Source organism: Microtus oregoni, unplaced genomic scaffold (genome assembly GCF_018167655.1).
Source record: "Microtus oregoni isolate MIOR12 unplaced genomic scaffold, Mior012 000112F_ref0000385, whole genome shotgun sequence".
NCBI classification, from domain to species: Eukaryota; Metazoa; Chordata; class Mammalia; order Rodentia; family Cricetidae; genus Microtus; species Microtus oregoni.
Window position 1 is genome coordinate 3003399 of NW_024544738.1, and position 21830 is coordinate 3025228.

At 41.4% G+C, this 21830-nt stretch overlaps 1 long non-coding RNA gene across 1 annotated transcript; it reads left to right on the top strand.

Annotated features, from left to right (window-relative positions):
* Positions 1-13803: 13803 nt before the first annotated feature.
* On the top strand, positions 13804-20541 carry LOC121443716. Its single transcript, XR_005973689.1, has 4 exons — positions 13804-13935; positions 14836-14907; positions 16743-16851; positions 20466-20541. It is a non-coding gene; the product is annotated as an uncharacterized LOC121443716 (long non-coding RNA).
* Positions 20542-21830: the final 1289 nt, after the last annotated feature.

Genomic DNA, 21830 nt, shown 5'->3' on the forward strand with positions numbered 1-21830 from the left:
TGCCAAGAGCGATCCTCTGGATTTCTTTGGTCTTTTTACTTTGGGTCCCCTGAGCTTATTTATGGCGAGTGGCACCACCATATGTGTGTAGCACAGCCTAAGCGATTTCAAGATCTTGCACTCTGTTTCATCAACTAGTCACTAGTACTAGTGGTTCAAGAAGTATAGAGAAACAATTCCTTATGCAACTGAAAGTATCTCCACTAAGAAAAATCATTCCCGGGGCTGGAGAGATGGCTCAGTGGTTAAGAGCACCGGCTGCTCTTCCAGAGGTCCTGAGTTCAATTCCCAGCAACCACATGGTGGCTCACAACCATCTGTAATGAGGTCTGGTGCCCTCTTCTAGTGTGTGGGCATACATGGAGGCAGAATGTTGTATACACAATAAATAAATAAATTTTAAAAAAAGAAAGAAAAATAATTCCCTAAAGTGCAAACTGAAGTCATTACCCTCAATTGTCAAATTTCATCTTCCAATATACACTGAAAAGCTCTTCATTTACTTGTTTTAAAATATGAGATTGAGCTAGGTGGCACTCATTTCTATAAATGCTGGCACTCAGGAGGCTAAGGCAGGAGGATTGCTGTGAATTTGAGGTCAGTGTGGGTTACATACTGAATTTCATGATATTCTAGGCTACAGTGTGAAAATCTTTCAATAAAACAACAAAAAAGAGAGCAGGGGATATAGATAAATAGTACAACATTTGCCCAGTGTATGCAAAGCCCTAGGTTTAATCCCTAGCACTACAAAGCTTGATTTATAAGACAGTAGATACTCAATTCTCCTTGCCGTTCCCTTCTATACACAACTAAAATCCCTGAAAAACTATGCAAAGGTTCGTCAGAAGGGACTCTGCAGGGTGGAAAGCAGAAAGCCAACTTGACAGGGACCTTAGGGTTCTAGGGATGGCTTTGGGTATGCTCCTTGACTTTTCCTTTTATCTTCCACATAGTTTAGAAAAGGTACTAAAGAGACCTGTAACCAAGAGCGTCAATTAAAGCAAAGCAAACCAAAGAAAAACCTGTCCTTTGTGGCCAAATCACTGGGAAAGGAGAAAAAGGTAGCCTAGTGAAGAAAAACTTTAATTGACAACACCAGCAGTGCCCTGGTGTCAGTGGGGCCTACAGCTTGTCAACTTGCTTTGGTGGCCCTAGACAGCTGGAGGAAAAGCACTCCTCCCTTAAGAGAACACCAGCTGAGATTAAGCAGGAGTCCCAAAGGCACCAGGGAGCTTGGGGAAGTACTTTCCTCCCTGCTGCTGGCTGGCAGCATCAGCCAAGAGTCAGCAGGGGCTCCAGTCCTCCAAACACACACGGCAGCTGGCAGAGGCGTGCTCTGCCCAACTGGCAGCTTTGGTGGATACCTACCCAGTAGCAAAGACCTCCACCCCACTGCACCACAGCCGCAGGGAAACCAGAGTTAACATACTGAGTCTGAACCCAAGCAGTGGTAGTGGACGGCCCTAGCAGACACTCTCCAACCCCCAAGTCCACTGGCACTTCAGGGGACCAAGTGAAAATCAGATCCCTTAACCCCACCACAAGGCAGGCTGCTGGGGAGACACTTTCCTCCCTATCGCTTGTGGCATCAGCAGAGAGCTCACGGGGGGCGGGGGGGGGGGGGAGTCAGGACATCTGCCGCTCCCCTCCCACCATCCGGCACCAGCGGAGGATGCAGACAGGTGCTCCCCCCTCCCCGCGGCTGTTTCCATGCCAGTGGAAGCTGAGTGAGAAGTCTGGACTTTCACCCTGTCTGCCAGCAGCAGCTGGTGCCCCACACCCTCTCAATTAGAGTAAAGTAGGAGACTGAGAAAGGGATTCTTTAAATCTGTAGGGGAAGTGCCTGGAAGGCACCCTGCCTGGCCCAAATGTGATACTTGCCTAGCTCACCACACCTGCAGATCTGGAACTGAACTAGCAGTGTGGCACACTGGGATTCAGGTTTTCAAGATGGTTTCTGATTAACACACAAGCAGACCACAATGGCACTGGTAGGGCCCTAAAAATTAAATTGTCATTGGTACCGCAGCCCACAAATTTAGACCAGGAAACAACAAAAATACCCATACCAAAACACAGCATAAAGAACCTTTTAAAACAAAAGACAAAGTGTCAGGAGAAACCTCTTGAAAGCAGTTAGTGAGAAAACTATACATTACCTATAAGGGAATGCTGATTTAAATGATAGCAGATTTTTCATCCAAAACCAGAAAGGCCAGAAGGAAGTGGTACATTTTTCAAATAATGCAAGAAAAGAACTGTCAACTCTTAATTCCATGTTCAGGGAAAATATCCTACAGGAATGAAAGGGAAATAAAGACAGTCTCAGATGACAGAGGAAATTTATAGACGTTTCACTAGCAGATGTATCATAAATGAGTGGCTAAAGGAAGCTCTCCAAACAAAAAGAAATGATACCAGAAAGAGTCTTGGAACTTTAGAAAGGAAGGAAAACAATGACTTACCTAACACTCAGAATAAATATAATATACTACCTTTTTCCTTGTATGTTTTTCTATACAAAAATCAAGCAAAATTTTACAACCTGACAGTAGGGCTAATCTAAAAGACATAATAAGAAAAGTCTATTTTATATACAGAAGGCAAATAAGAAACTTGTATTTTAAAAGCAGAATGGTAAAAAGAGCTAGCAAATCAAGATTTTCTAGCCAAGTGTGGTGGCTCCCACCTGTAATCCCAGCACTTGGAAGGCAGAGGCAGGCAGGAGCAGTGCCAGCCATGACTACAAAGTGAGACTAGCCTCAAAGAATAGAAAAATCAATTTTCTACACTATATTAGAAGTGGCCTATGTAGCTTTGATTATCCTAGAACTCTATATAGACCTGATTCACAGGGATCTGCCTGCTTCTGCCTCCTGAGTGTTAGGCTTAAAGGCATGCATCACCATGCAAAGCTTTGAATTAATAAAAAAAAATAGTAGGGCTAGGACGATGGCTCTGTGGGGAAAGCACTTACTGTGTAAGTATGGGAAGCACAGTTCAGATCCCCAGGGCCCATGGAAAGAGCTCGGCAGGTCAGTGGCCTAGCTGTGAGCCCATCACAGAGAAGACATCCCACACTGTGATGTCCTCGCCAAAGCAAGCCTCAGTCAATAAAGTAGAGAACAATCAAGTAAGATAGCCAGTATCAATCTCTGGCCCACATATGTGTACATGTGCATGTTCACTCCCTATGTACACACCCCCACACATACACATATGCAAAATAGTTTAAAAACTATCAGACAAAAATGCCAGACATACCTTACTCATGGGCAGGAAGATCACAGGTTTGAGGTCACCCTGGGCTACACATTGAGACTCTATCTCAAAAACAAAAACAAAAAAACAAAAAACAAAACCACAAATGATAAAAAGCCCAAACAACAAAAATTAAAAGCCCAATATTCAATCAATGTAATCTAGCATATCTATTAAGCTAATGAAGAAAAATGATATAATCGTATACTTAAAAAATTTCAGCACTCAGTTATGGTTAAAAAATTAAGCAAACTATGAATAGATAGATGGGTACTTTCTCACCTTGATACAGAATATCTCCCCAAACCTTGCTAGCATCACATTTACTGGTGAAAGATGAAATGTTTCCCCCTAAGATCTATCCCAACAAAGGTGTCTACTCTTATCACTTTCAGTCAATATAACTCAAATGCTGCCAATCAAGCAGGAAAAGGAATAAAAATCATATGATTGGAAAGGAGATAAAACAATTTCCATTTCCAAACAACACAAGTTTCTTTCTTTTTTTTACAATTACATTTATTGTTAGCAAGTGCCTTACTCACTGAGCCATTTTACAAGTCCAATAACATAATTTTTTATAGAGAAATTTCCAAAGTACCTGCCAAAAGACTCATAGAACCAATAATTGAGTTCGGTAGGTCACAGGATATTAAGATCAACACACAAACATCAATTGCATTTCTATGTTATACTGACAGTGAACAATCAACAAAATGCCAATGAGGAGTATAACTAAATGGAAAGATGGAGATCATCATGCTAAAGGGTTAGAAGAGAATGTTGGGAAGATGTCAGTTCTTCCCAAAAGGATATATAGGTTTGATGCCATTTCTCTTACAATTCCATCAAGGTTTTTATAAATGCAAAGTAAGTTCATTACAGAATTTATAGGAAAAGTCAAATTACCAGCCAAGTGTGGTGCCGCAGGCCTTTAATCCCAGCACTTGGGAGGCAGAGGCAGGCAGATTTCTATTGAGTTTGAGGCCAGCTGGTCTACAAAGGGAGTTCCAGGACAGTCAGTGCTACATGTCTTAAAACCCACAAACAAACAAAAAACAACAAAGACAAAATAACTTGGATAGCAAGAATAATTTTGAAAAAGAATAAAGTGGGAGGGATTGCTCTATCTACTAATTCTATCACAATTAAACTAGTATTCCCAGGAGAGACACATAGATTAATAGAGCCAAGAAATGGCCCCATACAGATGGCCCAATTGACTTTGACAGAGATACGAAAGCAATTTAATGAAGCAAAGACAGTCATTTTATTCGAGTCATCGACTGTTTATGGCAAAATTAAAAAATGTCTGTCTTAGGTCCAAGTTTTTAACAAAAAATTAATTCAAAGGGAACTACTGACTTAAAACATAAAACTATACTACTTCTTAGAGAAAACACGAGAGAAGGCAAATGGGATGAGGTGAAGATTTCTTAGGTATGACACCAAAAGCACTATATGTAACCGCAAAACTGGATAAGCTGAAGCCCTCCAAAAAGAGTTTGCAAAATCTCATGTTAAACAAATGAAAAGAGAGACGCACAGAGGCGGAGCGGCGGCGGCCAGACGCACAGAGGCGGAGCGGCGGCGGCCAGACGCACAGAGGCGGAGCGGCGGCGGCCAGACGCGGCGGCGGAGCGGCGGCCAGACGCTGCGGAGCAACACCGCATACAGGAAGAGGCTTTCGGGGACCAGCGCAGAGGCAGACCCAAGCGGCAGGAACAGGCGTGCAATAAGGAGAGCAGATCGCCCTACTACAATCGAATCAAAGAGGTAGGCCTTTGGTTGGCCAGGTCACTGGCACAAGGGGAGCCTGGTCCTGTCCTGAAGATCCTTCAGAGGGGTGAGAGGGTTCTTGGCCTGCAGCAGGAACCACGAAAGAGAGTGAGGGCATTTTGTAAGCGGAGCCCTTGGCCAGCAGGGAAACCTGATCCGGTTTTTAAAGGACCCATTGGATAGGATCAATAGGAGGAGATGGGCAGGCGCCAAGGCAAGAATTCTCCCAATAATCCGAAAAACAACATGAAAACATCAGAACCCAATGATCTTACAACAGAAGTATTTGAACAACCTAACACAGAAGAAATGGAAAAAATCGACTTTATGAAGATAATAGAGTCCCTTAAACAACATGTAAAAAATGCCCTTATAGAAATGGATGAGAAGTATAACAAAAAGTTTGAAGAAATGAGTAAATACGTACATGATACCCTGGGAAACCAAGAAAAAACCATCAAACAGGTAATGGAAACAGTTCAAGAATTGAAAACTGAAATGAAGGCAAAGAAGAAAATACAAACTGAGGACCAGCTGGATATGGAAAATCTAGGCCAACGAGCAGAGTCTACAGAAACAAGCATAATCAATAGAATACAAGAGCTAGAAGAAAGACTCTCAGATGCTGAGGACACCATAGAGAAAATAAACGAACAGATCAAAGAAAACAGCAAAGCCAACAAATTCTCAACACAAAACATTCAGGAACTATGGGACACAATAAAAAAACCAAACCTAAGAATAATAGGAATAGAAGAAGGAGAAGAGTCACAGCTCAAAGGCCCAGAAAATATTTTCAACAAAATTATGGAAGAAAACTTTCCCAACTTAAAGAAAGATATTCACTTAAATATTCAAGAAGCATACAGAACACCAAACAGACTGGATCAAAGAAAAACATCTCCTCGCCATATAATAATCAAAACACAAAATATACAGGTTAAAGAAAAAATATTAAGAGCTGCAAAAGAAAAAGGGCAAGTAACTTATAAAGGTAAACCGATCAGACTTACACCTGACTTCTCGATGGAAACTATGAAAGCCAGAAGGTCCTGGATAGAGGTTCTGCAGAAGCTAAGAGACCATGGATGCAAACCCAAACTACTATACCCAGCCAAGCTATCATTCATTATCAATGGAGAAAACAAAACATTCCAGGATAAGAACAAATTTAAACAATACGTAGCCACAAATCCAGCCCTACAGAAAGTAATAGAAGGAAAATCGCAACCCAAGGAATCCAACACTGCCAACACTGCCTACAATAACCCAGGCATCTAATGACCCTTCACGAGCACATCTCAAAGAAGGGAGACAATCTCTACTACCAAAAGCAATAAGAATAACCGGAGTAAACAACCACTGGTCATTAATATCACTTAATATTAATGGGCTCAATTCACCTATAAAAAGGCACAGGCTAAAAGATTGGATACGAAAACAGGATCCAACATTCTGCTGTTTGCAAGAAACACATCTCAACCACAAAGACAGGCACCTACTCAGAGTAAAGGGTTGGGAAAAGGTGTTTCAAGCAAATGGTCCTAAGAAAAAAGCAGGTGTGGCCATACTAATTTCTAACAAAACTGACTTCAAACTAAAATCAATCAGAAGAGACCGAGACGGTCACTTTATACTCATAACAGGAACAATTCATCAGGAAGAGGTCTCAATCCTGAATATATACGCCCCCAATATAAAAGCACCTACTTATGTAAAAGAAATATTACTAGAACTCAAGGCAGACATCAAACCACACACACTAGTAGTAGGAGACTTCAACACACCTCTCTCTCCAAGGGACAGGTCAATCAGACAGAAACCTAATAGAGAATTAAGAGAATTATTGGAGGTAATGAAGCAAATGGACTTAACAGACATCTATAGAACATTCCACCCAAATAGGAAAGAATATACCTTCTTCTCTGCAGCTCATGGAACCTTCTCAAAAATTGACCACATACTCGGAAACAAAGGAAACCTCCACAGATACAAAAAAATATCAGTGTCCACCTGTGTCTTATCAGATCATCACGGATTAAAATTAGAAGGCAACAACCACGCTGCCCCCAAAAAACCGACAAACTCATGGAAACTGAACAGTCAACTACTGAACCACACCTGGGTCAAGGAAGAAATCAAGAAAGAAATTAAAGTCTTCCTTGAATTTAATGAAAATAAAGGGACAACATACTCAAACCTATGGGACACAATGAAAGCAGTGCTAAGAGGAAAGTTCATAGCACTAAGTGCCCACTTAAAGAAAACGGAGAATGCATACATTGGGGACTTAACAACACACCTGAAAGCTCTAGAAAAAAAAGAAGCAGATGCGCCCAGGAGAAGTAGAAGACTGGAAATAATAAAACTGAGGGCTGAAATCAACAAAATAGAAACACAGAAAACAGTCCAAAGAATCAATGAAACAAAAAGCTGGTTCTTGGAGAAAATCAACAAGATCGACAAACCCCTATCCAAACTAATTAAACGACAGAGAGAGAACACGCAAATAAATAAGATCAGAAATGAAAAGGGGGACATAACCACAGACACAGAGGAAATTCAGAGAATCATTAGATCTTACTACAAAAGCCTGTATGCCACAAAACTGGAAAATACAAAAGAAATGGACATTTTTTTAAATAAGTACCACATACCAAAGCTAAACCAAGACCAGGTGAATGATCTAAATAGACCGGTTTCTCGCGAAGAATTAGAAATGGTTATCAAAAATCTCCCTTCGAAAAAAAGCCCAGGACCAGATGGTTTCAATGCAGAATTCCACCAGAACTTCCAAGAAGAACTAATACCTATACTCCTTAATGTATTTCACAATATAGAATCAGAAGAGTCATTGCCAAATTCCTTTTATGAAGCTACAGTTACCCTGATACCAAAACCACAAAAAGACCCAACCAAGAAAGAGAATTACAGACCGATCTCACTCATGAACATCGACGCAAAAATTTTCAATAAAATACTGGCAAACCGAATCCAAGAACACATAAGAAAAATTATCCATTATGATCAAGTAGGCTTCATCCCAGAGATGCAGGGCTGGTTCAACATACACAAATCTATCAATGTAATCCACCATATAAATAAACTGAAAGAAAAAAACCATATGATCATTTCACTAGATGCGGAAAAAGCATTCGACAAAATTCAACACCCCTTTATGATAAAGGTCTTGGAGAGAATAGGGATACAAGGGTCCTACCTAAATATAATAAAAGCTATTTACAGCAAGCCAACAGCTAACATTAAATTAAACGGAGAAAAACTCAAAGCCATCCCACTAAAATCAGGAACACGACAAGGATGTCCACTCTCTCCATACCTCTTCAATATAGTGCTTGAAATTCTAGCAATAGCAATAAGACAACATAAGGAGATCAAGGGGATTCGTATTGGAAAGGAAGAAGTTAAGCTTTCATTATTTGCAGATGATATGATAGTGTACATAAGCGACCCCAAAAATTCTACCAAAGAACTCCTACAGCTGATAAACAGCTTTAGTAATGTGGCAGGATACAAGATCAACTCCAAAAAATCAGTTGCGTTCCTATACACTAAGGATAAGGAAGCAGAGAGGGAAATCAGAGAAGCATCACCTTTCACGATAGCCACAAATAGCATAAAATACCTTGGGGTAACCCTGACCAAGGAAGTGAAAGATCTACTTGACAAGAACTATAAGTCTTTGAAGAAAGAAATTGAAGAAGACACCAGAAAATGGAAAGACCTCCCTTGCTCTTGGATTGGGAGGATCAACATAGTAAAAATGGCAATTCTACCAAAAGCAATCTATAGATTCAATGCAATCCCCATCAAAATCCCATCAAAATTCTTCACAGATCTGGAGAAGACAATAATTAACTTTATATGGAAAAACAAAAAACCCAGGATAGCCAAAACAATCTTATACAATAAAGGATTGTCTGGAGGCATTACCATCACTGACTTCAAACTCTATTACAGAGCTACAGTATTGAAAACAGCTTGGTATTGGCATAAAAACAGAGAAGTCGACCAATGGAATCGAATAGAAGACCCTGACATTACCCCACAAACCTATGAACACCTGATCTTCGATAAAGGAGCTAAAAGTATACAATGGAAAAAAGAGAGCATCTTCAACAAATGGTGCTGGCAAAACTGGATGTCAATCTGTAGACGAATGAAAATAGATCCATATCTATCACCATGCACAAAACTCAAATCCAAATGGATTAAAGACCTCAATATCAGTCCGAACACACTGAACCTGATAGAGGAGAAAGTGGGAAGTACTCTACAGCAAATGGGCACAGGAGACCACTTCCTATGTATAACCCCAGCAGCACAGACACTAAGGGCATCATTGAATAAATGGGACTTCCTGAGGCTGAGAAGCTTCTGTAAAGCAAAGGACACTGTCACTAAGACAAAAAGACAACCCACTGACTGGGAGAAGATCTTCACCAACCCTGCAACTGACAAAGGTTTGATCTCCAAAATATATAAAGAACTCAAGAAACTAAACCGTAAAAGGCTAATCAACCCAATTATAAAGTGGGGCACTGATCTGAACAGAGAATTCTCAACAGAAGAACTTCAAATGGCCAAAAGACACTTAAGGTCATGCTCAACTTCCTTAGCGATCAGGGAAATGCAAATCAAGACAACTTTAAGATACCACCTTACACCTGTCAGAATGGCGAAAATAAAAAACACCAATGATAGCCTTTGCTGGAGAGGTTGTGGAGAAAGGGGTACACTCACCCATTGCTGGTGGGAATGCAAACTTGTGCAACCACTCTGGAAAGCAGTGTTTCAGTTTCTCAGGAAATTCGGGATCAACCTACCCCTGGATCCAGCAATACCACTCTTGGGAATATACCCAAGAGAGGCCCTATCATACAACAAAAGTATATGCTCAACTATGTTCATGGCAGCATTGTTTGTAATAGCCAGAACCTGGAAACAACCTAGATGCCCTTCAACGGAAGAATGGATGAAGAAAGTATGGAATATATACATATTAGAGTATTACTCAGCAGTAAAAAACAAGGACTTCTTGAATTTTGCATACAAATGGATGGAAATAGAAAACACTATCCTGAGTGAGGTAAGCCAGACCCAAAAAGAGGAACATGGGATGTACTCACTCATATTTGGTTTCTAGCCATAAATAAAGGACATTGAGCTTATAATTCATGTTCCTAGAGAAGCTAAATAAGAAGGTGAATCCAAAGACAAACACATAGGCATCCTCAGGAATATTAACCTTCATCAGGCGATGAAAGGAGACAGAGACAGAGACCCACACGGGAGCACCGGACAGAAATCTCAAGGTCCAAATCAGGAGCAGAAGGAGACGGAGCACGAGCAAGGAACTCAGGACCACGAGGGGTGCACCCACACACTAAGACAATGGGGATGTTCTATTGGGATCTCACCAAGGCCAGCTGGCCTAGGTCTGAAAAAACATGGGATAAATCCGGACTAGCTGAACATAGCGGACAATGAGGAATACTGAGAATTCAAGAACAATTGCAGTGGGTTTTTGATCCTACTGCACGTACTGGCTTTGTGGGAGCCTAGGCAGTTCGGATGCTCACCTTACGAGACCTGGATAGAGGTGGGCAGTCCTTGGGCTTCCCACAGGTCAGGGAACCCTGATTGCTCTTCGAGCAGATGAGGGAGGGGGAATTGATCGGGGGAGGGGGAGGGAAATGGGAAGCGGTTGTGGGGACGAGGCAGAAATCCTTAATAAATAAATAAATTTAAAAAAAAAACAAAAAAAAACAAATGAAAAGATGAGCTGCAGAATGGGAAAATTATTTTCTGATCATATACATATCTGACAGAGGACTTATATTTAGAATATATAATAACTCTCCAAATTTACTAGTAAGTAATAATCAAATTAGAAAATATCCAAAAGGCATAAGCAGACACATCACCAAAGAGATGGCAACTAAAGACATGCAAGGGAGTTCAACATTGTTGGCCACTAGGGAAAGCCAATTTAAAATGAGCTATCAGCATAGGAAGGCGAAAACAGAAATAGTGACTATTTCAAACAAATACTAAGGAAGAGTAAAGAAGAAACTGATCTCCTCTGTACGGCAATTAGGAAAACAAGATGGGCCAACTGGTCTGGAAATGTGGTCATTTCTTACAACACTCAGGACACACTTAGCATCTGACCATCAACTGCACTTACAGTTATTATTATTATTATTTGTTAGTTTTTGTTTTTCTAGACAGGGTTTCTCTGTGTAGCTTTGGAGCCTGTCCTGGAACTCACTCTGTAGACCAGGCTGGTCTCGAACTCACAGAGATCCACCTGCCTCTGCCTCCCCAGTGCTGAGATTAAAGGCGTGCACTACCACCACCCAGCTGCACTTATAGTTACTTGATGTAAGAAAATGAAACTGTTCTCACAAAAATCTCTATAAGACTGTTTACGGCACTGCTATTCTTTTTTTGAAAAATTTCATTACACCTATTTGTGTGTGTGTCCTATGTGTGAACATCAGAGGATAATTTTCAGGACTCAGGGCGTTCTTTCTTTTCAACTTTTGGATCCCAGGGGTAAAAAAAAAAGTCATCAGGCTTGGTGGCTATGCTTTTACCTACTGAGCCGTCCCCATAGCCCAGCAGTTGTATTCTTTTTTTTTTAATTTTAGAAATATTTATTTATTTATTATGTATACAATATTCTGTCTGTGTGTATGTCTGCAGGCCAGAAGAGGGCACCAGATCTCATTACAGATGGTTGTGAGCCACCATGTGGTTGCTGGGAATTGAACTCAGGACCTCTGGAAGAGCAGGCAATGCTCTTAACCGCTGAGCCATCTCTCCAGCCCAGCAGTTGTATTCTTAACGGGCAAAGTTGGAAGCAGTCCCAATGTCCTTGAATGCATGAACTGTGGTATAGCCACACTGTAGATTATCACTCAGCAATAAAAACAGTGATGAATGTTAAAGAAATTGTGCTGAGGGAAAAAAACCCACAGATTTCAAAATGTATGATTCTATTTATATAATATGTTTGAAGTAACAAATTTAGAGGGATGGCGTGGTGAACATATTAGGAGTTGCCAGGAATTATGTTAAGAAAAGGAGGTGATTGATGATAAGGCATATCAGGGAGACTCTTTGCTTTGAGATGGTTGTCTTGGTCACAGGAATCCACATAGGTGGAAAAATTGTGGAGAACTTAAATTTTCAGATTGAGAAATGGATGCTTGCTAAGTTGATGAGATCCGAATGAGCTTTATGGATTGGACTAGTGTCCCTATCTTGCTTTTGATATAGTTATGTTAGACTACTATTGGGAGAAAAGTCTGAGAGGTACTTACAGGGTTTCATGAGACCCTTCTAACATGTTTACATCTCCCTGTGGAATTTTATTTTAAAATAAATCAAGTATAACAGTAAATGTGAAGGATTATGAATATTTTTCCAGACATTTGCATATAATGAAGAATTAAATCTACAGTATGCAAAGTAGACAAAATACAAACATCTACATTGTTTATCTTAGAAATATAAGTGAAAATGACTATGAGTTTATCATAATCATGATGTATTTTCAATTCTAGAAAGGTAAATAGTAAGTTGCTTGCAAACTTCTGTATTTATCAGAATTCAAAGGGTCAGAATCATTAGTAAATTATATACACTTATTTTATATATTAATAATATATGTCATTTCCCACTTATTCATTAGAAGCTATTGTCTTCTTTAATTGTAATACTGGTTAATAAAACAAAAGCTGTAGGGCAGGCAACCAGGAAGATAAGATCAGGAAGCTGGAACCCAGGGGCACAGACTAAAGCAGGCGTCCCTGGGTGAACTTTTTAAACTCTCCGTCCAATCCTCTCTGTCTCAGGAAAAACTCAGCCCTGGTTTAAAGGATTTTTCTAAAGAATTCTGACAGGCCACCTACACTAAACGAGAAAATAATCCCCACTTTTAAGTCAACCGGCCTTTAATTATATTTCAAAATACCTCCACAGCAACACCTGTATGGAGGTTTGAATAACTGGGAGCTGTAGGCTAGCTATATAGACATCAGAAGTTAAAAAAAAAGAAAAGCAGCCGACACCTTCATAAAACATGTTTGCTTGCAACTGGATAAATGTGTTGTCAATTGTCTCCTTGCCTTTATTATTTTTCCATATTTCAAGCAGAAATGACACAAATCAATGGTGGTCACCGAGTTTATAAACGCAGAACTTGAAGTTGAAGCGGGGACTTGAAAAGCTAAGTCTGGCCGGTGATAGAGCCAGTGCACCTCGCCCTTTCTAGCGCCTAGCGGGGCTGGGACTCCTCAGGGCAGCAGCGCGCGCAGCAGGAGGGGAGGAGAACCCACCTGAAGCACCGCCCCGCGCGTGCGGGAGCCCAAAGTGGGCGGAGCCTCGAAGCCGGTGGCGTTGGCGACGGCGCCCAGCCCGCCAGAAGAGCGCGCGCCAAGCAGACGGCGGGGAGTCGGTCGGGTAGGGCGAGCGCAGCCGGCGGTGGGGGGGGGGGGAGTGGCGGTGGTGAGGAAGGAAAGGGAAGAGGCGGAGCGTGGGAGCGCACAGTGTCAGGAATACAATAGTGCTCCGTGCCTCCTCGGCCGCCGCCGCCCAGCAGCCTGCCCAGGGCTGAGGCCTGACGGGCCAGGCGGCCCGGGCGGAGGGCGGGAGTACAGCGCTAAGGGGCGGCCCCCGTGGCGGCTGGGAGGTCCGGGCGGGAGGGCGGGGTGAGGAGGAGATTAGGGGGCAGGTGCGAGGGAGGGAAGAGAAGAAAGCGGGCGGCTAGGGGGCGGTTACCACCCTAGCCGGACTCGCCCGGCACGTTGAGGGGCCCCTGAGTGCGGCAGGAAAGGAGCGGAGCCCGAAGCGGCGCCGAAGGTAGGCGCTCCCGAGGGTCACCGCGGCAGCGGCAGCGAGGTTGTGGGCGTAGTGCGGCTTTGGCGGCGGGAGAGGTGGCCTCGAGGAGTGGGACGAGGGCGGCGTGGAGCTAGGGGTCCCGGCCTCGCCGCGCTGGGGGGAGCTCCAGTTCCACGAAGCGGTTGCCTCCGGTGTCCCCCGAGAGCCGTGGAGCGGAGAGCTTGTGTGGGCTGAGGTAAAGTGCCCAGTCGCCCCTCTGCTGGTGGCGCGCTGTGCCTGGTGGCCCGAGCTGGGGGGTGGGCGGGGGGGGGGCGCGGACACGGACACGCGAGCTCGGCTGCAGCCTCTGGGCCACCTCGGAAGGCGTTGAGCGCCATAACTGTGGCGGCTGTTGCCTTCAGACTCCCCTCCCGGCGCCCCTTGCCGTGCCTGTTCTGTGCTCTCGGGACTCGTGGGGACCAGACCTCGGGGCTAGAGGGCATGCTCTTTCTGCCGCCTGCGGCTGGCCAGTCCTAGCAGCGAGAGGGCGCACCCTGGCTGGTTGAGCCTTGCCGAGCGGGAAGACACCGAGTGTCTGGAGCGGGGAAGCCCGGCAGTGCAGGGAGCAACCAGACACCCCGAGAGCCCAAATGCCAAGCTAGCGGGAGCGCGGGCGCCCTGCGGGCTGGCGGACGGCGAACTTTCCTTTCTGCCGTCATTGTTAGGACCCTGTGAGTGTTCGCAGCAGCCTAGCGCCCTGCGGTCCTGGAGGTGGGAAAATCGCCCATTACGGGGAGGTTTTTCTGCCACCGGGCATGGTACAGTTGTTAACTTTTTTCCAGCTCTCGAATTCGTTTTTTATGACCTCCTCTGAAGGGGCCACATTTATATGTTTGTTTGTTTGTTTAATCTTCCCATCTTTTCCCCTGCGTTTCGGAGCAGAGCCTTGGCTTTGGTGGAGACTGGCACCCTGCGTTCATTATTTGTCAGGAAGAAAGTGGAGTGGCATCTCAAGTGAGTGTCGACCCTCACCCACCTTGTGAAGACGTGCTTAACAGTTCATCTCTGTGCAGCCCTAGGACTTGTCACTTGTAGGGATTTGGCAAGAAACTTGTTTGGCTGCTCCATTGGCCTAAGGTACAAGGACATACATGTCCTGAGATGTGTGTCGACCCTCACCCACCTTGTGAAGTTGAGGATGAGACCCCCACCCTCTGTCCTCCACAGATGGTATAAGAAATCAAAACCTTAGTGACAGTAATTCCAGTGACCTAGAGGGAAAAGAGACCTCATTCCCTGCATTCAGTCAGATAAAGATAGCTGCTACTCTCTAAACTCGGAAAAGTAATGAAAAAAAAATAGGTAAAAACTGGTTACACCACATCGTTGCCTAGTTCGCGCTAACCAGAATCCACTTTCCCAGCGTACTTCTTAAATACCTTGCCTGCAGCCACTTCTTGTCTGCCCTGGGGGTTGGAGAATGGGGGTGGGGAAAAGAGCATATTTTTCTGTTTAACATTAAGAGTGTCCTACTTCCATAATTATCATTTTCTTTTCGATTTAAGGTGAGCTCTGAGTTTAAATACTTGAATTATTAGAGGATAAATTCTCACTCAAGGATTACAGAAGTTGGAGGAATGCTGATCATATTAAGTTGGGGAGTGCACAGTTCATATTCAATTCCCAACATTGGGAACCATCATTGCCACCTTTCTTTCACTTCTGTTCACTAGAGAAGAGCTCTTATTCCAATACTGTCACCTTAAAAGAGTTTCTCACATTTTTTAGCCAGTTAGTTCTGGAATAATATAGGTTACAGTGTTCTAATTCCAGAATCCATACTTAGTTTTCTCTTTATTGAATCAGACCATGGCAGTGTGGTATATGATTCTTGTCCAAAGTGAAGGAGCCAGGAATGACTTGGAAATAGCTTTCAAGGCACTTGTAAACCACTTTCTGGCTTATAGGGGAGAGTCCCAGGACCATCACAACTGATGATTCTGGGGCAGTTATTACACCCAAGACATATGAGTTAGTGAAAGCTAAAGTACAAGAATGTCAGATTTAGTATGGCCATCTACTTTAGTAATGCTTGCCTTTCCTCTCTGTTGTGTTCTACCAACCATAGCAAATGTTTGTCCTCTAAGCTATACAAAGCCATCTCTTCTTTTTTTACTTTGAGGTCTAAATGAAACTAATCACATATTTTGGTGCTGGTGAGGAAATCAGAAGACATCAGGTGTTTGTGTAGATGTGACATTAGAGAGCTCTTAGAAGCTTTGATAGGAATGCAGAGAGAGAGGCTAAAATGAGGTTGAATATTATTATGGGACATAATGTACCTACCTCTCCATGGAGCTTATAAAAAGTAGGAACTGAAGAAGATAGAATTGATAGTCTGACTTATATTAAGAAAATCTCTCATTGGGATAATTTACTGTGATCTTTGCTTGCCTCACTTTTTTAGGTGAGAGGTGGGTGTTGGGTGATACCCATCTGGCACTATCCTAACCATAATTTTTGGTGTTGAAAATTGAAACCAGAGTCTTGCACATACTCAGCAAACATTCTACTACTGAGCTACCTACCCCTTACCTTGATACCCTTATAAAGTGGGGACATTTGGCTCATTCATAAGTTATATTGTTCTGGTTACTGTGGATGAGAAAGCTAAAGCATTCTCAGCTTTATAAAGGTTTTCAGGGTGGGGAGAATCTAGGATGGGTGGTTTAGAAGTGCTGAATGAATAAGAAGATGCTAGCAGGTGATCATTATAGACCAAGTAACTACTGCTTTAAATTTTCTGGTTTTGTGACTCCCCCATGGTTATTGTTTTGTCCTTTCTGTAGGGCTATCCATAGACAACAGAAGCAAGGATCCTACAATCAAAAGGGCTTCTGTGCTTAGTCTTTGGAAAAAACTTACATGATCTAATTTTCCAGACTTGGGAAAGGAAAGGTAAGAACTCAAAATGCTGTTTTTCTGAACATGAGGGCATGTCCTTGTGGGTACTGGGTGGTTCTGATATGCCCTGAAGAAAAAAGATCTGTCAAGGGAGAGTTAGTTATACTGGGACTTTGGCAAATAGAAGGCATCTATGATATCATAAGTACCCTTCAAGCTACAAATAATTTTTCCACTCCAACTCATAAGCCACGGCTATGCCCCACTACCCATAAAGGTCATTTTCTTCTGATACCTGCTGATAGGCAACAAAAAAAAAGCCCACAAACCTAAGCTAGTGTCGCTTTTTTGTTAGTTTGAGACAGGGCTTACTGTGTAGCCCAGACTGGCTTTCCTACTCATGATCCTCCTGCCTCAGCCTCCTGAGTGCTGAGATTATAAAGTATGGGCTACTATGGTTGGCTAGAATGTTGTTTTTGGACTAGCTAACAAGAAAATGTGATATCAGCTTGACTTATACACTGAACCCTTTGTGCTGAAATCTCCTGGGAAACTTGCTGGTATTAGATTTTGAAAACTTAATTTTTGATAAAATATTATAATTTTAAAAATGTTGCAAGATTGGTACAAAAACTCACTGTATTCCCTTTATCCAAGGTCACTAGTTATCAGCTGTTTGCCTTCATTTGCTCTTTCTGTTTCTTTTTACAAATCATTTGAGGTAACCACTGAAAGAGTGGTACTTGTCAAGGCCATCCGGTCGTGAAGAGTGTCTCAGAGGCAACCATTGGTATAGCAGAACATTGGTGGTGGGGCAGGGCCCCAGAGGTAAAGTCTCACTGTAGCTACCAATCATATGTTTGTAAACCAAGTTTAATCTCTGATACTAGATAGAGAAATCATAACCAATGGTAAAAGTATTTAAGATATCCTCTCCCTTTCACTGTTCTTGTTGTGTGTTTCCCTATGTCAAATTTTAGTACTATGAAAACTCTCAACTTTGTGGTCATTAATATAATTTCCACTTAATTCATTCAGCAAACATAGTTTTTTCTATTTGCTAGAGCTAAAAAGGGAGAAATATACTCATCCCCTTAAGTAAGAGCTTAATGTCCAGTGGAAAGAATTTGAGGAATCTTTTCAGCAGTTAGGAGGAGGAATGTTCTGCTGATGGGAACAGAGGCCTGGTTAAGGATCTGAAGAGTAGATAATAGATATCTGGGAGTCACTTAACAGTATGTTAACTGTACATATCCATCTTTAAGGCCTTCTGCTCTTAGATGACAAAGTCCATGAGTTAGGGAATCCTTTGATGTCATATATCCACTACAGGCAATGGAATCAGGCAAACTTGGACTCATATTCTGCTCTTCCACTTGATCTTGGCTAGTTTACTTCTCTGTGCTTCAGTTTCTTCATGTGCCAAATCATATCTTTGAGGATGGTGGTGAGAATTTAGTTGAAGTAATATTTGCTCTGTAACCTCTTATTTCATCTTCCCTTACTCCCTAAAATGCTGTTTGTTGGAAATAACATTTAAAGTGTTAGGTATTAAGGTAGGATCCAAGGAACTATTTTTTTTCAACAGATAATATCTGACTACTAGTTCTAGGAAAGACAATGGTGATTACCTTATGGAATAATAAAAATAATAGCAACAGAGATTTGGTAACAATTTTCTTTATGTTGAGCACTGGATAGCTCTCTGAGCAGAGCATAGCTCAGACATGTGAATCTTAAAATGGTGAAACAGAGCCAACTTGCAAAAGGTCACACAGCGAGAAAAAGATAGAATTAATTTTTCTGTGACTGAAACCAGTGGAGTGCCCTTGGAGCCTCGAGAATGAATAAATAAGGTAGAGAGAAGAGATTGCCAGGCAGAGGAAATAGCAGTTGTTGTGACAGCGTTGAAGTGGGAAAGAGGAATAAAGGGTTCACACAGGTTTGGTTGGATCTGGGAAAAAAGGTAAGCAGAAAATTGACAGGCTTTGTGGAATTTCATTAAAGAGCTTGTGCTTTATTTCAAAGACAGGCAGATGCTTCTTAAAGGTATTAAACTTTTCCTAAATGGCATGTGTGTGTACTTCAGAAAAGTATCCAATGGTGCTTAAAAGAACTTTAAGTCATTTCCTCAGTGTTCCACCTTTCATTCCAACAGAGGTGATATTTCTAAATAAACTTCCACCAAAATGTTGATAGATGACTTTTACTATCTTCTGTGAGTATTGGTAAGAGATGCCATGATGCTAGAAGATGCCACTTAAGAATGCTGGTAGAAAAGGTTTTTTTTGTTTTTTGTTTTTTTTTTTTTTAGATTTATTTATTCTGTATACAACTTTCTGCCTCCAGGTATACCCACACGCCAGAGGAGGGCGCCAGATCTCTTTACAGATGGTTTGGAGCCACCATGTGGTTGCTGGGAATTGAACTCAGGACCTCTAGAAGAGCAGACAGTGCTCTTAACCACTGAGCCATCTCTCCAGCCCCAGAAAAAGGTTTAATTAGGTTCATATCTCTTGCATTTTAGGCTTCATTAAGGGAAATTGTTCAGTTTTCATTAAGCCTGCAAAATAGATAAACAGTTGGAATTAAGAGGAAAAGTAATTTCTGGAATTCTGGATTTATCATTACAAGTAGAACTGTTGAGTGTAAGGCTTTGTTTTAAATATATCATAATTAAGATACTTCTGTGACTAAATGGAAATTTGTCATTTTTTTAATTTTGTGTGTGTGCCATCTGTGATGGCAGACAGCACATTTGTGAGACTTTGGAAGACTGAAACATTTTTTTCTATAATATTTTTTCATATTTTCATTCAGCTGGTGGAAGTTTTTATATTTGAAACTTTATGTATAGTGTAAACCTCTTCCTCTTGCTGTATGTGTTGGATCACATACTTTTATGTAGCCTGTTCTAGTTAGATTTTAGGAATAAGAGAAAGTGCTTAGTTAGTGGCTTGATGATTTAGGGTGGCCTTGCATAGACAACTAGTGTTTGGTAGACTAGTTGCTTTGGTAGGAGGCCCTAAGCTTGGATGGCTCATCACTCCATGTGGTAGTCTCTTCTAGGTGGCTAGTCTGGACTTATTAGTGTAGTAGTCTCCAAGTCTCAAAAGAGAGAAGCAAGTAAAAGCAAGCACCAGCCAGTACACAAGTACTTTTTTCAAGTGTCTGCTCCTGTCACATTTGCTGTTATTACATTGGTAAATCACAAGAGTGCTTTCGTGACCAAGTCCAGATACATTGTGGGAGACCATTCAAAAAGTGGATATAAGGAACTGTGAACAAATTGGGAACCTTTACAGCAATTATACATAATTGGTAATGAGTGAAAAGCTAGAGGGAGGTAGTGTGGTTTTGGAAGGACATATGCACACAAATGGGTCAACCGCTCTCTCATCTTAAACAACTATTATCAAAGGAACTCCTGGGTTTCCTCAACACCCATTCAAGTTTTATCACAAAATTCTTGTGTATTATGTTTTGTAGTTATGAAGAAATACTAGGGAATCCACCACCATGCAATGAGAGGAACATTGGCAATTTTGCCATTAGCTCCTCGCCCTTTTCAAAATAATTTTTACCTAAAAGAAGAAATGCTTATTTGGGCATTATAATAAGGGCAAAGGATTCTTTGTAATTATGTTTTATTTATTCAAATTTTGAAGTATCCCTGTGATTGCAGTGAAGAATCCAGTATCATATTGTGGAGTGGTCAAGATCCACCAGTGTGAAGCATCAGGCTTTGGCCTTTGTTCTGGAAGACGATCTCAAAGGTAACATTCTTTACATAACATAGATTTTTTTTTCAACAACTTGCAGGATGAAATTCATTATATAGAAATATAATGGTCTTTAGAAACATGGGGAACTGAGTAAAATACTCATTTTGTGTATTGTAGGGGTTATGTATTTCTCCTGAAAATTGTGCAATGACATAATCTTAGATTTTATGTCCTCCTAAGACAAAATTTTAGAATTCCTGATATTTAACTCAGTAACTTGAAAAGAGCTGTCCATATTTATAAACATAACATTTGACTTAGCACTTTACCCAAGAATTTATTCAACAAATACTTAGAAGTTACTTGGAATATTGCCTATAGTAGCAGAAGATCGGTGATATATTGAGTATCAGTCAGGGCTTAGTTTTACAAGAGTATTACACTATATATTTTGTAATCTATAGTATATAGAATTAGAAAAACCAAAAAACAGTAGAGGAGGTGTTGCCATTCATGTAAAATAGATAATGAGTTGAGGGCAAGAAAATACATATATATATATATATTTGCTTACATAGACACAGAATTTCTGAAGGGCTTATTAAGTACTGACAGTTTGGTGGCCTGGGCTAGTGGTTGAAAATGAGACTTTTCATTGCATAAGCTCTAATGTGTACTTTTTTAATTTCAAGATGTATTGTTTATTTTCCTATTTCAAAAATTAAATGTGTTTTTAAAAAGAGATCTTATATATAGTAATGGGAACTCTCATGGTTTCCTTCCCAACTTGACTTGATCACATCTATTCTTGTACCAATATATATATCTAGCTCTTAAGGGAATGGAACATAATAGGCATGAGGATCAAGAAATCAAGGCCAACCTGGTCTACATAACAAGTTCAAGAACAGCTTGGACTATATGAGACCTTGTCTTAAAACAAACAAACATGTGTCCTTTAAAAAAAACAGACAAACAAATATGGTGCATATGGTGACTCTGGTAAAATTTTTCCCCTAGAAATGCTTCTTGGTATACTTCTGGCTTTTTCTTGTGGTGCTGGGTATTGAGTCTGTCTGGGGCTTTCCTTGTACAAGATACATACTGAACTATACCTCTAGTTTTGAATTGCATGTGTGTAAACTAGAGGACAACAGGTGTGGCAAATATTAGCTTATAGGTCTTTTGTGTGAGTATAAGTTTTCAGTTCCTTTTGGATAAATACATGGAAATGGAATTGCTGATCTTTCTCTGACAGAAGTGGACCAACTGTCCTCTAAAGTGGTTCTACCAATTTGTATTCCAGTA